Here is a 12664-nt window from a genome sequence, read left to right as displayed (position 1 = left end):
CACACATTCGGAAGGGTCAGAAGATTTTTTGAGCCTAATTACTGCCTTTTTTTGGCTCATTCTCAGACCGGTTCAGCTCATTCGGACACGAAAATTACTCCAATAAGGTATATGAATATAAACTATTCCTATTTTTTGTTGAGAAGTTCCTGGAGAATATTTTTCTAAAAATATTCTTAAGGATAACTCAACAACACTACGCCGGACAACGCGTCGTAAATAAGCACTCAACGCCGACAATCGATGGTCAGTTCTATGTTGAACCACGACTTCAAATTCGAAATTCCGACAACGGTCAGACAATAAATGCAGCACCGGAACCCTTACAGACATTCGACAAAGCACTGAATAGCCTGAAGGATTGAAGGAATCAAGAACAGAAGCCATTCCAAGGTCCCGTCACACCGACTGAAGGTTGGGACAATCATATCCAAAGTATTCCAGACTCTTCTATAAAAGAACGAGGCTGAAATACTTTGGAGGGGGTATCTGTAGGCATCTAAAACTGCCTATAGGTCCCTTAACACAGCTCGGTACGGTGATTCGACAAACCAACGAACCATCGGGTGACGTATCTAAACACGATCGTTAGTCCACAACACCGAAGCCAAGTGATACGCGACGAAGCAGATTAACGAGGCGACGAGGCTAACGAACCGCACGCAAACAACGGAATACATCCACTCACGTGCGGAATCAAGCTAACGATTCGGTGAGTCAACGAGTCATCCAACCGTAGAACGGATTCGAACTCGAACACCGAAGCGGGTTTACTGCCAAATCAGGATACGGACTACCAAATCAGAGTTCAGATCAAAAACGAAGCTCGGATAAACTGATGAACCGTGAAACCGAACGACGGACGACATTCCGGCACCACACGCCGGCACGACTCGGCCAAAGCCGAGGCCAACTCAAGAGGTTGCTTCGGCCCTATGCGCCGAGCAAGCCTCCGGTGCCTCGGTGGCCAAGCTCACCTCGGTGGGCTCTAGCCGCAGGCCACCTGTGAGGTGGCTCGGCGGCCCACCGTAGCCAACCGGAGCTGGCTCGGCCATGCCGAGCACCCGCGCAGGTGGATTCGGCCATGCCGAGCGACCAAGGGGTGCGCTCGGAGGCGGCCACCCGGAGGGCTGGACTCTGCTATGGACCGGCCACCCCATGGTGGCTGTCGGCATGGCCCGAGACGCACCAAGGGCGTGGCTCGGTGGCCGAAGCCACGCTTGGGTGGGCTGCGTGGCGGCGAGCCAGCCAAGGTGGTCGAGCCACCTGGCCGAGCCACAGGCAGATCTGGGCCCAGATCCGTTTTCAGTGCATATAAATAGAGTGGGCATGGCTCATTTTTCAAAGGTTGGACTTTTTTGAGGCGAAACTCTGCTGGATTGAGAACTGAACTTCGAAGTTTTGGAGCTTTGAAGACTTGGCTTTTCAGATCTGGTTCTTGGCGATCATCCACGTCAGATAAGGTAGGAGTTCGAGAGAGAGATCAGATCTGAGATCTACACGACTATCCTCCGGATCAAAACTTGGTTTTTGATCCTGAGAAGAGTATCGATTTCGCTTGGTCGATTTCGATTACTAAAGGCTATTATTTCCTTGGCGAAATAGTACCCCCGGCTGTTATTTTCTTCGTGATATAGCACCCGTCATATCGTGTAGATCCGACCGGATCAAGATCGCGCGGTGGTCCACGGATTAACCCCGGCGCAGGCGAAGAACCCACACAAGTAAGAGACCGCAAAACAGGATCTTGCGATTTGTTCAAGGAAAGTTGTAATTTTTATTTTTTCTTTGATTTTGTTGTAACCGGATCTTATAAAAAGATCGGATCTTTTGTAATCGAAAAACTATTACTTGAGAAAGCAATGACATCAATGAAAGCAACTTTCACCGCAAACAGAAGTAACAAAGAAAATTGTTCCTGAGGCAAACAAAATCCAGTGTACGTAATGTACAATGCCCAATAAATTACAAAGTTAGATTCAAAATTTAGGAAATGCATATTTTTGGGGTGTGCTAATGGAGTAAAAGAGTATCGCTTGTGGGATCCCACTGCCCATAAAGTCATCATCAATAGAGATATTATCTTTGTAGAGAATCAACTACGAAATGAAAAAAGAAAGCATTTAAGGAAGAACTCAGAGACTATAGCTGTTCAGGTAGAAAATGATCCAAATTCTTCTAAGGCAATACCAGAGCATGATGTACAAGTACCAGTCGAGTCCGAGGCTCCAGAAGTTCGAAGATCAACTCGTGAGAGAAAACCACCGACTTGATGCTCGGAGTATATTATGGAGAGTAATGTTGCATACTATATTCTAACAGAGGATGTAGAGCCATTAACTTTTCATGAGGGTATAAATAGCACAGATGCATCTTTGTGGATGGAAACAATACAAGAAGAAATTAAAGCTCTCCATAAGAATAAGACTTGGATACTTGTGTCACTACCATAAGGAAGAAAGATCATTGGAAATAAATGGGTCTATAAGATTAAGCGAAATGGCGATGATCAAGTGGAGCGATATCGTGCTTGATTGGTGGTAAAAGGATATGTACAAAAAGAAGGTATTAACTTTACTGAAATATTTTCTCCTGTAGTTGACTTACGATAGTCCAAATAGTCCTCGCTATGAGTGCTATATTTGACTTACATCTAGAGCAGCTAGATGTGAAAATAGCATTTCTTTATGGAGATCTTGAAGAAAAAATTTACATGCTCCAACCAGAAGGTTTTGAAGAAAAAGGAAAAGATAACTTGGTTTGCAGATTGGACAAATCTTTGTACGGTCTAAAGCAGGTGCTAAGGTGTTGGTACAAGAGATTTGATTCATCCATCATGAGCCTTGCATACAACAGACTTAATTCAGACCATTGTACATATTTCAAGAGGTTTTGTAAAAATAACTTTGTTATCTATTATTGTATGTTGACGATATGTTAGTTGTAGGCCCCAACAAAGATCATATCAAAGAATTAAAGGCACATTTGGCTAGGGAATTTGAAATGAATGATTTAGGATCTACAAACAAGATTCTAGGGATGCAAATTTACAGAGACAGAATTAATAGGAAGATTTAGCTTTCTCAAAAGAATTAATTAAAGAAAATCTTGCGGCGTTTTAACATGCAAGATTGTAAGTCAATTTCTACTCAATTTCCTGTTAATTTCAAGTTATCCTCCAGTATGAGTCCTAGCAGTGAAGAAGAGAGGAAGGAGATGTCTCGAGTACCATATGTATCAGCAGTGGGAAGTCTAATGTTCGCTATGATTTGTACAACACCAGACATTGCAAAAGTAGTGGGAGTGGTGTAGGCGTATAAAACTGCTTATAGGTCCCTTATCACAGCTCGGCACGGTGATTCGACAAATCAACGAACCATCGGGCGATGTATCTAAATGCGATCGTTGGACCACAACACCGAAGTCAAGTGACACGCAACGAAGCAGATTAATGAGGCGACGAGGCTAACGAACCGCATGCAAACAATGGAATACATCCATTCGCATGCGGAATCAAGCTAACAGTTCGGTGAGTCAACGAGTCATCCAACCATAGAACGGATTTGAACTCAAACACCGAGGCGGATTTACTGCCATATTGGGATTCGGACTGTCAAATCAGAGTCCGGATCAACAACGAAGCGGGTTTACTGCCAAATCAGGATTCAGATCAACAAATCAGAGTCCAAATCAACCACGAGACCAGAAAAAATGGCAAAACCCAAACACCAAAGGGGACTCGGCCAAAACCGAGCCACCTATAGGTGGCTCAGCCAAAGCCTATAGGTGGCCGGCCATATCTGTGCTCGGGCACAGATCTGAGAGCCTATAAATAGGCCCCCTTGGCTCATTTTTGAAAGGTTGGAACTTTTGGAGGCGAAGCTCTGCTGGATTCAAGGCCTAGAATTAAAAAAGATTGAAGCTTTGGGACTTTGAGGTCTTGCTCATCCAGATCCGGTGCTCGGCGATCGTCAACGCCAAATAAGGAAAGAGTTCGAGAGGAACCGGATCTCAGATCTATGTAGTCATCCTCTGGATCAAAGCTTGGCCTTTGATCCCGAGAACTAGGGCGATTATTTCCTTGGTGAATTAATCCCCCCGGCTATTATTTCCTTTGCGAACTAATACCCGTCATACTGCGTAGATTCGACCAGATCTAGATCGCGCAGTGGTCCACGGATAAACCCCGGCGCAGGCGAAGAACCCACGCAAGCGAGTGACCACAAAACAGGAGCTCGTGATTCGTTCGGAAGGAAAGTTGTAATCTTTTTTTTATTTTCTTTGATTTCGTTGTAACCGGATCTTTGTATTTGAAAAACTGTTAACAAAGTGAATCAATGACTTCAATGAAGAAAGCTATGATTTTTCCCGCGAACAAGTGGTTAGTCGATATATGGTGAATCTTGGTAAAAAGCATTGAAATGTGGTAAAGTGGATTCAAAGATACATTAAAGGAATCTCATATTTACATTATATTATGGGGGATCAGATTTTATTATCAATGGATATGCTGATTCTGATTATGCAGGTTATCGTGATAATAGCAAATTCACCACAGGCTACGTGTTTGCACTTGCTAGCAGAGCTGTAAGCTAGATTTCAAAACTAAGTCAGTTGTGGCTATTTTAACAACAGAAGTAAAATATGTAGCAGCTACACAAGCTTGTAAAGAGGCAACATGGTTAAAGATGGTGCTGGAGGAACTCGGGCATGAACAAAAGAAGATTTCTCTATTTTGTGATAGTTAGAGTGCTTTACATTTAGCAAGAAATCAAGTCTTTCATTCAAAGATAAAACACATTCGAGTTCAGTACCACTTCGTTCCTGAGAAAGTGGAAGAAGGAACAGTGGATATGCTGAAAATTCACAGCAAAGACAACCTAGCAGACTTTTTAACAAAAGCAGTCAATACTGATAAATATATTTGGTGTTGATCCTCTTATGGTCTGTCGGACACGTGAGCAATATGAAGATGACAAGATAGAAAAAATGCTGTAAAGATATGATTGATACTCAATTAAATCTTCAAGTGAGAGATTGTTAGTCGAAAATGTTAAAAAGAAAAAAAAGTAAGTGGGCCCCACCATTATGCGCCAAAAGTGGTCGAAATTTTTGAAAGGCGGAAAAGTGTACTGTAAAAAGATATTATAAATTTAGGAATAATATTTTTCTAGTAACTATAAATAGGCCCAAAACTCTTCAGGAAAAATCCATCCTAGAAACAACTCCAGATATAAAAGAGTTAAAAAAGTAGAGAGAGTTTCTCCTTGTAAAGAGATTGTAACTCTAAAGTTTTTCCTCATAGTAGATTCTTATATCCTTGCCTGTAGTTTTTACCCCAAATTTATTTAGGGGTTTTTTCACGTAAATCTGTGTATTCTTTTTATCTCTACTATTTGCTGAGACTTTGCTCTATTAGGCCCCTGGTTTGTCCCAACAAGAGTCTGATCAATTCTAATCCAGGAAACATAATGAGTGCTAATTCGTTGGCTGCTAGCAGTGTACATTTGAGGTGGCAGGTGCGATCAAATCACAATACCCAGAAGGTTATGAGAGATCAAAAGAGCACTTAATTCACTAGTACAAAGTTGGTCTGCCCAAACAGTTGGAACCGTTTGGGAAAACACCCTCCCAAATGGTTACAACCGTTTGGGCAAGAAAAAACACCCGTTTGGGCTAAAGCCGTTGGGTATGACTTTTTCCCAACGGTCGCCCAAACGGTTGTACCCATTGGGAACTTGTCCCAAATGGGTACACCCGTTTGGGACCACAATATATGCCAAATGGTTGTACCCGTTTGGCGTATATTGCGGTCCCAAACGGGTGTACCCGTTTCGGACTGCAATATACGCTAAACGGGTACACCCGATTGGGATTGTAATATATGCCAAACGGGTACACACGTTTGGGACCGCAATAAATGACAAACGGGTATACCAGTTTCAGCTATTTTATTTATTTACCTGCTTATATTTAATATACACATTTTACACAATGAATCAAAAACATATACATACACAAAAATATCTCAAGCGCTGCTAAATATTCAATATTATATATAAATACACAATAATTACTCAATATGCAATATTAGAGATACATGCACAATAATTACTCAATATCTCACAATAAAAAGCATTCAATATTATATATTTGTCTCTAATATCCAAAATGTCTCGTACATCCAAAATATAAGATAGGAATAGTCTGATTCATCCAATCAAGGAACAAAAGAAATTCCTCAAAGAATATCCTCTTGGGACAAGCCCAAACACCTCAAGTCTGCAAATATCCTAGCAAGATTCTCATGTGACAAACCTTGAGCACTAAAAGTAAAAGTGTTAGCAGTGGAAGCAGGACGAGCAGAATGAGGTATATCAGTAGCGGGCTGAGGAATTGGAGCCGGACGTGTAAAAACTGGTGGATCACTACGAGTGGGAGCAGAACGAGCGCCCTGAGAATTAACCTATAAAGTAGTAGCAATGTATGAGTGTATCCATGACTGAGTGTTAAGTATGTGCGTATGTTCACATGTATAAGATGTATGTATATTTGTGCCAATGTACACGTGTATGCGAGAGTGTGTATGTACCATATTGTTAGTAATCAAATGCATCTGAGATTTAAACTCCTCCCTAAGACTATCCATCTCAGCTACCCGAGCTCTAAGATTAGCCACCTCGCGACGTAGCTCCTGATTAGAAGTGTCGATTTCCGGTATGGAGGACGCCCTCAAGTAAGCCCGAGTGGCACCAATGCCCATGCCTCTTTCATAACCACCGTGATGCCCTCCGTGTAGGGAATCTAACATCTGGGTGAAACAAAGTGCATTGTCCTCTGTGGCTGAATCGACCCCTGATAAGGTTGCCTCCTGGATGACTCAATTCTACACAATATAAAGTAGTTAATTGTAAGTCGACAATGCAAAAGTAGATATATTTAAGAAACAAATAAAAATAAAATATAAGTCGACAATGAAAAATGGGGACTTTACCAGACATAATCAGTGAAAAAGAATAACAGGAGTGAAATTTAACTAATGATAGTAATAGTAATAATAGTTATATTAATAAATGTTAACAACCAATTAATTTTTCAGTTTCGAGTATCATCAAGATAAACTTCAAACCATTTCTTCTGCAATCCTAAAAGTTAATTATAACATAACCTATGAGAGCTGAAGGGTATCTGGCACTGCACATTTCTGGTGAGAGTTTCCCATCAAAAAACAAGAACAAATTAAGCAATATTAGTATAGTGTTCACATATTTGTAAACTTTCACGCTTCCAACCCCAGCTCTTTAAGCTCATGCAAGCAAATAAGTCGCGTTTCAAGAAAAGTCTAAACAGAACGACCAATTACAATAATGTCTCATCAATAATCATGACTAGGTACAGATTAAAGTTCCAGAATATATATTGTGTAGTGCAACACCTTTAAACTAATATATCCATAAGTTGTATCTTAATAAGAAACAATATAACTTATTGATACTTTTTTTAATAAGGTTTATGAATGATTTCTATGTAATATATTATATATATCTTAGCTAGTTACATGAGATCTTCCTGTCACAGCAACTAACAAATTTAATTGATCTATAAGCTATAGAATACCATCTATATTTAATTCTCTATTGTTCCTTTGAAAAATTAAGTAAATTTGCTGTGTATCTGCTAAAAAGAGGTCATGTAAGGCAGTTCCTTTTGGGTTCAACTAACTAATGTTAACAAGCATGATGTTAATAAGCATGATGATGATGTACAGTTTTCATGCTCAGAAACAACTTGAATTGAACTTAATAAACAAATATAATTTACACACAGGGAATCAACTTAAAAAAAATATCATTTACACACAGGGAATCAAATTTAGGTCAGGAAGAATGAATTGAGAACTGGAACATGGGGTAAAATAATCAGTTTTGTTGAATCTAGAATGAAAAAAAATATTTCTGGGGACAAAAATCAAAAAATTTGGGTGTAGTAAATATATTTTCATCTAGAAGACTTACACAATACTCCTTAGTGTTGTTGTCCAAGTATGTATACTCTCCAGTGATCTTATCTACTAATGACGAGTGGGTACCCAAATATAGTTTCAACATTGTAGGTGTGCCACAATCCTTAATGATTTGACATTTCTACAATTCACCAAAAATTTGTTTATAATCGATGAAATCATTAAGAATTATAAAATATGAATTTTAAATAGCTTTAAGAAGGAAATTTACCAATCAATCCATAGCCCGACACATGTTCCTCGAGCCACCTGTATAGGTTGCTCGACCATACAAATTTGACGCCAGATTCTGCGCATTACGTCGTGCCTCAACCTGCATGCTATAATCATATTTAGATTTGTAATCAAATAAAGGAAAAATTATAATTACCTACTAGACATTTGATTTTAGTTTAAATTATACACCTTCTTGTTCCCTGAATCATAATAAGCACACAAATTAGCCCATGAGTCTCTATCAATCCAAGAAAACGTTGGAGTAGTCCAAAGAGCCTCCCTCTCTAATTCGGGAGAATTTTTCCACACCTCAAAACACTCTTGTTTTACCTGACACTTATTATATCGGACCCTCTCTTGCAACTGAGACTTCATTCCTCGATAAATTAGTAGTCTTGTATTTTTTTGGCCCCCGTGCTAGCTTCTCCAAATTAAATAAGCATCACCCAATTCACCAAAGTTAGGTTCCTTTTATTCATATTTTCACCTCTCTTAACTGCTTTCACTATGCTGCTAAACTCATACTCATGTGTAACCTTCAGTACTCTATTAAGATTAGTAGCCAAAAGATAGCTTTCATGATGATTAAAATAGTGTAATGTAAGAGATTGCACATGTAATGAAACAATACTTTGTTTATTGACGACTTTAATTAGCATGCCCATGAAATCAACAAACACTTAAATGATCTATCAGCTGTAGATGTCTAGGTATTTTGAAGGAGACTTCAAATAAATTGACCAGCTTAAATTAAAAAATTATGAAGAAGAATACAGCAAGAACAGTAGTTAAGATAAAGGCATAAAATAGTAATAGCTGGAGGGATGACCATACACTTCCCTATCAAGAAATTTTAATAGAGTCAATCAACAAATTTTAATTGAGAATAACCTATGTATCTGCTGCAGACATGTGGTTTTATTCCAACTGTGTACATTTTGTATCTGCTACAGACACACACAGCAGATGTGTATCTGCTATGTATCTGTAGCAAATACACAGCAGTGTGTATCTGCTGTGTATATGCAGATACACACAGCTTCAGATCTGCTGTGTAGCTGCAAATACACACAGCTGTATATGCAGCTGTGTGTATCTGCAGCAGATACACAACAGTCCATATCTTCTACAGATACACAGCAGTGTGTATCTGCTGTGTATCTGCAGATACACAGCAGATACACATGCTATTAATTGCTCTTAGAGTTCTTTTGGTATCAATCCGATTATCAAATGCATTGTCAATCAACTCCGCATAGTTAGTTAGCTAGTTAGCGTGGCTTCACACTGCAAGATGCTAATAATGTGTGATAGTCTTGAGGAAAGTTTATGCATGATAATGTTCTAGTTTAGTTTTGAGGAAAATTTATGCATGATAACGTGCTAGTTCTAAGGAAAGTGCACATGTGCAACATGCTAGTTCTAAGGAAAATTTATGCATGATAACGTTCTAGTTCAGTTCTAAGGAAAGTGCATGATAACGTGCTAGTTCTAAGGAAAATTTATGCATGATAACGTCCATTACTGTACAACTAAAGCCATCATAATGAGCAAATAAGTATACACAAAGCAAACTAATTCATTTTTCTTAAATAAACATCTAAATTCAACCTAATATTTTCCAATGCAAAATGCAACCTTCTCCTTCTCGCAATAAATAGATTGGATAACATAAGTTTATAAAGGAAGCAGGCAGATTATAGTAATTTGTGCAAACACTGGTGAACATGTGCGGGTAAGATGATTACAAGACGGAATTGGGACGCTAATAATACGTGAACTTGTAAAGAAGTCTTTCAAAATTATGTAAGAGATAGAAGCATTATGTAAGCATTTCTTGGCAAAAAGCACATTAATCACCAAAAGATAAAGAAGAAAGATGCTGTCGTGACGATTGTCCGGAAGGTATGGAGTGTGAAGGGGGGTTGTCTGTAAATCATTTTCTTGTGTAGGGTCTTGTTGATTTGCGTCTATATCTGTGTAAGAGATAGATTGCAAATAAAAAAACTTTGTTGCAACTAACTAGATTTTTATAAGTAAAGGATAAAGATTAGGTGTCATGTTACAACAGAATCAAAAGAAAATTAAATAGTTTAACTGGAGTAGACTCCCCAATGCTAGGTATGGATGTAGCAACATGAGCAGATTTAAGTTCTCTCCTATGCTCTCTCACCTGATGCTGCCGGTCTCCGCGCTGTGTATCTACAGCAAATTCAAGTTCTTTCCTACGCTCTCTCTCCTGACGCTGTAGGTCTCCGCGCTGTAGAAGTCTACGTGATTTGCTCCGTGATGGAACTCCAGATATATTCGTCAAGCCCTATAAAGAATTTTACCATTTATATAAGATATATGTGAAATAGACATATTTATCAAGTTGAAGATATAATTTTAAACAACATGATTTTTATAATGGTTACCTTTTTTGCTTTACAGAAGTGTTAGGTTCTACAGATTTCCTAGAAGTTGTAGGAATATCTACAAGTATTTCACTATTCAAATCATTCCTAACCCATAAAATTTTATCATATTCAGGAGATTTATCTTGACATACAACACCTCCCTGATCAAATTCTTCGTCATCATTGATCTCTACAACCTCCGAATCTATGAACTGTGGGGCGTCGTAAGTATCCCTGGGCCTCCATCGACATACAACACTCCACCCAAAATGCCTCAAGCACTTCGAGTAGTATACTTGAAATGCTTGTTCTGGAAATATAAATGGATCGTCCTCAAAGGAAAAATGTGTTGTGTTTACACTCGTCAATCCATTTTCATCTACCCAAGCCCCGTAATTGTCTCTCCACTTTCTAGTTCCAGTCTTCATATCATACCAAACACATTGAAAGACATAAATGCATCCTGCTTGACCTGGATAGTTGATACCAAGTATGTTATCAAGGTACCCATAGTATATCTCGTCATTAGTGCCTACGGTTGTAATTTCACTATTTTGGGTGGTTCGAGATTCTTCTATAGACTTGATTTCAAACTTGTAACTGCCAACACCGAATCCTTTATAGTATTTAACTTCAGCATCTGGAAGTGTAGCCAAATATCCAAGTTTCTTATCTAATATCGACTCTACACTCGGTAATTGGCTCTGGCAAAAAGGTCAATACAGCAATTACATAAAGATGTTAGATTAAATTGAATGAATAAGTCAAAAAATAAGAAAATAGAAATCTTACATAATGTTTAAACCAATTACAAAAATTGTCCTGATGATGTGTTTCAACTCGTGCCTCATTCCAATTACTATGCATTGCACATATTTCATCCTTATGTATTCTAATGTCAAAAAATAGTAGGTAATGTGAGAAGTATATTTGGGTGTAGTAAACATATATAGCAAATAGTAGGTAATGTGAGAAGTATATTTGGGTGTAGTAAACATATATAGCATTATGTGAAATAGACATACTCTCTAACTTCTCCAAGGCATTCGATATTGAGATATAGCATTATGTGAAATAGACATACTCTCTAACTTCTCCAAGGCATTCGATATTGAGAAGGATAAAGCAATGAACCTTGTTGATAAATGCGAGATTCATTCTATTGTAATCTGGCTTTTTTGATGGTCTATCATGAATCACAAGAGGTCTGTTGAGTTTTGTCTCACTGTCTTCATCCAGATAACGGGAACAAAAAGTGGTTACTTCCTCTAGCAGATAACCTTCCATAATAGAACCCTCTGGTCGATTTCTATTGCGAATATAATTTTTCAGAGTGAGAAGGTACCTACAAAAGCTTACACTAAATCACCACATCCAAGATGTAAAATAAAAATATATCAATTACGTTAACTATAAAACTAAAGGTACCTATCGATGGGGTACATCCATTAATATTGTACTGGTCTGGCAAGCCTAGCCTCAATTGCAAGATGAACAGTCAGGTGTATAATGATATCAAAGAATGATGGTGGAAAAATTCGCTCAAGCTTGCAAAAAATTAACGGAATTTTAGCCTCTAGCTTCTTCAACTTATCATCCTCGATGTTTTTAGCACAAAATTCCCAAAAGAATCTGTAAAAATCATTGATCACTAAACCGACTGATTTAGGGAGAGAAGTCCTGAGAGAGAGTGGAAGAAGATACTCCATAATAATATGGTGATCATTGTAGGCGTCAAAAATTATCTATGGCTCCCCGCACGTGGCTCAAGACAAAGAGAAGACGATGAACGTCACTATTCGAGTTACAGAAGCTTGATTGACGTCAATTAACGCTTGAAGTGAATTGATGAACTATGTGAAGCAACGGAGTTTCAGAATAACGAGGATACGAACTGATCAGGAGCCCCACGTCGCCTACAAAAGGCAAAGTGCCCCTCATGTCCTAGTTTACTCCATAATGACCCAACCTTCGGAGCTTGTAGATCTCCTCGTCAGCTTTCCAACGCACTATGAATCACTCAAAT

The sequence above is a fragment of the Asparagus officinalis genome, chromosome 4 (genome assembly GCF_001876935.1).
Source record: "Asparagus officinalis chromosome 4, Aspof.V1, whole genome shotgun sequence".
NCBI lineage: Eukaryota > Viridiplantae > Streptophyta > Magnoliopsida > Asparagales > Asparagaceae > Asparagus > Asparagus officinalis.
Note: the sequence above shows the minus strand (reverse complement) of the source record.